Source organism: Triticum dicoccoides, chromosome 1A (assembly GCF_002162155.2).
Source record: "Triticum dicoccoides isolate Atlit2015 ecotype Zavitan chromosome 1A, WEW_v2.0, whole genome shotgun sequence".
Classification (NCBI taxonomy): Eukaryota; Viridiplantae; Streptophyta; class Magnoliopsida; order Poales; family Poaceae; genus Triticum; species Triticum dicoccoides.
The window spans coordinates 529,558,405-529,561,830 of NC_041380.1; the positions used below are offsets into that span (position 1 = coordinate 529,558,405).

General features: G+C 37.4%; 1 long non-coding RNA gene across 2 annotated transcripts; it reads right to left on the reverse strand.

Annotated features, from left to right (window-relative positions):
• Nucleotides 1–415: 415 nt before the first annotated feature.
• On the reverse strand, nt 416–1,980 carry LOC119318780. Of its 2 annotated transcripts, XR_005154259.1 has the most exons (4): nt 1,478–1,980; nt 1,147–1,203; nt 717–883; nt 416–549 (listed from the first exon to the last, which is right to left on the reverse strand). It is a non-coding gene; the product is annotated as an uncharacterized LOC119318780 (long non-coding RNA). The 2 variants fall into 2 exon arrangements; XR_005154253.1 differs by lacking the exon at nt 1,147–1,203 and having other exon boundaries at nt 418–549; nt 1,478–1,977.
• Between the last annotated feature and the right edge of the window lie 1,446 nt (nt 1,981–3,426).

Below are 3,426 nucleotides of genomic sequence, written 5' to 3' on the forward strand. Positions count from 1 at the left end.
TTGATCCTCTAACATAGCCAAATATCACTAATCTCCCCAAGGTTGAAGATGCAGTCAACTACGACATCCGTGGATGCATCTCTTCCTGTAAGAATTGGTACATCAATATGCCAAGAAAAAACATCCCTTGATAACACAAACATCTTTAGTTTCATAAGAACAAACGTCCAGTATTCATCAACAGGTAAGAAGATTCAAACAACAGGAATTTTGGAGAAAATCAGTAAATAAGTATTTGATGTGTGGTAGCAATACCTGGAAAGTACAAAAGCTACAATAGTCTGTCAAACAAACCAAAGGAATAGTAAATTGGCAATATTCATTTGATGGTAGCAACTGGCCGATTATTACATCATTCCAGAGAACAAGCAGAAATAAATATGCTCCAAGCAAAAATGGGAGGTTCTGAAGGAAAAAAAAGGATAAACCTACTGGTTTCCATCACCATGAACTGAAGTCGCTGAAAATCCATTCATACAAAACCAGTTCTCTAGTGAGTCGGCACCCCTTTTGGTCTCCACTCTCCACTAAGACAAGTATGAGAGCTTGCTCAGCAAAGGACGGCAGAAAAATGATCACTTGGAATAAAGATCTGCTTTCTCTACTTGGAGCACCTCCAGAGTACTTCCACAACTAATCTTAAGAGAAACTAAAGAACAACAAAACGTCAGAGTAAGTGATTGAATAATAAAAATAACGGACAATCAAAATATTACCTCCCTTGATCTGAACTGTCTCTTTGCACATGGAGCAGATCCATCAAGTGACTTCTTTTATCAGCCTCCTGTACAAACTCAACTCTCTGGGCAATCAACTCAGTACTTGACCTGACCCTTCCAATAGCCAGGAATATGTAGTTCTCCGGGAAGTCAAATGACATGATCTGTGTTCATAGAGTAACCTCAATGTCATTAAGAATGCAAGCTGAAAACTTTTTACATAACAAAAAAATTAGAAAACATCCTACATGACAAAGATATTCAGCATAGCACAACAAACCCAATTAGAAAACTCAAATAAGTCAGCACCAGGACACAACCTTGAGTTAATGTAAGGATGGTAGAAAATTTGTGGCCCATAGAATAATGCAGCAGAACACTTCTACTAAAGCAAAAGAAATGCAGAGTAGAATTATCAGAAGTCTACCTAATGACATGATATTTATTGTTGCCGTTGCACACACAGTGGATCTTGTTCTTCCACCTATAGTTAGACAAACAAATACATGCTTGCGAAGATTGCGGAATACTTGTTATGTGGGCACGCTACATTATAGCAGGGATCAATAATTTAAAAATCATAATGCAGGTGATATTGGCACAGTTTATCAAAAAAAATTAATGTGCAAATTAGCAAACGCCTTCTGTCCATAGTAGCATCAAGAGGTGAAAAACAAGTGAAATGTAGCATCATGGAACCACTGAATCAACAAGGATAGTTAGAATGCACACATATTGGAGATGAGAACTCAATTAACCTTTTATCTGGCACAAGCTTCACATCAGATCAGCTTCATGGAGAAACTTACTTGTCAACTTCCATCTCCGCACGACAACTTCCATCGACGATAGTGCTGATTTGCTTGATTACTTGTCAAATTCTCCTTTAATAGTAGAGATAAGTAATGGTGTAGTAGCATGTATTAAATCTAATTTTGAGGGGTTGAATACCAGATTAAATTCAATAATTCATATGATAGTAAAAAAATCATACTTATCTTTCACACTCAATATTTACTTGTCTTCTCCTTTACAACATATTGTATATCTACTTCTCACATTAATATGCTCGATACCCATGTTTCTTTAATCGCCAATCCCAAGTCACTACATGACCATCAGGTTATGTAGGTGCTAAACATTACAACTGATAAGCTTCTTGTAAGCAAAAATGGTTTAAAAGTCAACCTGCACACACTTTATATTGGCTTAAATTTAAAAAAAGTTGTATTTTGATCCCAAAATTTTGAACATTGCAAATTTTAGGTGAACTCTGAAATGATAGTATCTACTAGAAGCAGTGAGAATGCAGCACACAATTACATATAAAGGTAGTTGGCAGATGATCTTAACTCGCAACAACTGATATATGTGCACGTGTGTGGCATGCACACACAATTAGCTAGCTTCTTGCTAATGGTCAACAACTTACAACCAAACGAAGATGGTGGACGGTGATAACCAATAATAGTTAGCAAATTACAGGTTAATTCAAGAATTAACTAATTAATTAATAGATATTAGCTCGCAAACGAAGGGGAGCCTTGGCGCAGTGGTAAAGCTGCTGTCTTGTGACCATGAGGTCATGGGTTCAAGTCCTGGAAACAGCCTCTTACAGAAATGTAGGGAAAGGCTGCGTACTATAGACCCAAAGTGGTCGGACCCTTCCCTGGACCCTGCGCAAGCGGGAGCTACATGCACCAGGTTGCCCTTTATATTAGCTCGCAAACCAGTGACAAGCATATATGTGTAACATGAAAGCCCATCTAGCTAGATTCTTGCTCATGGTCAAGGACTAATAATTAAACTAAGACGTACTTACATATCAAGCTTGCATCCAACTATACTTAGTCCCAGGTTAGAATAATCAAAAGATATGAGTGTTTCAAAAAGAGGAATATTCTAATTCCGAACAAATTGATACCACTCTTTTAGAAAAAGAGAAGATTGTAGTGCTTCTTGGCGTTGTATTTAATTATAGAACCTTAAATTGGATTTCTATTAACTATACGAGGACAGGGTAAGGTAGCGACCAACCTTGATTGCTGAAAATTATGCATCAAGAAGGGAGCAATTAGACGTTAAACTTGAAAATAAGTGTGTCATTCGTAACTTGTAATGGGGCAAAGAAGCATCTCAGTAAAAGTTTTGACCTTGCAATTAAATGCACATATCAATCATGTATGACCTGAACCTTTCAAATTCCTTAACTGAATGTCCAGATCGGTGAAATGCAGTTCCTCTAAAAAAAATTGAATGAGAGTGATTGTAGGTACAGTAGTATGACCAGAAGTATGGTTGATGAAACTACAGGTTACTGTCCAGAATCATATTCTTGGGCTCTGCATTGCCATGTGCATACCAAGGTGCCTGAAACCCCAAAGTGATTATCTCCCAAATAATTACTAAACCAAACAGGAAGATGATGAAGGATTCCAATAGCTAAATTAACATACAAGTATTAATAGCAACACTTCAGCATGAGAAATAGAAGATTAAAAAGAGGAGGCATAATATGTGGTATCATTTACCTTAGACTGAAGCTTGGTTAAAAAGAGTGCAGTCACCGATTAAGCTTCGTTCCTCATAGCAGCTAGAAATCATTACATCCAAATTGTGGCACATCACACTTTTTTTACATCATTCCACTACGGCGCTGCTTCAAAGAATTATTGTGTCTGGACCACAACGCCAACGGAACCCATCC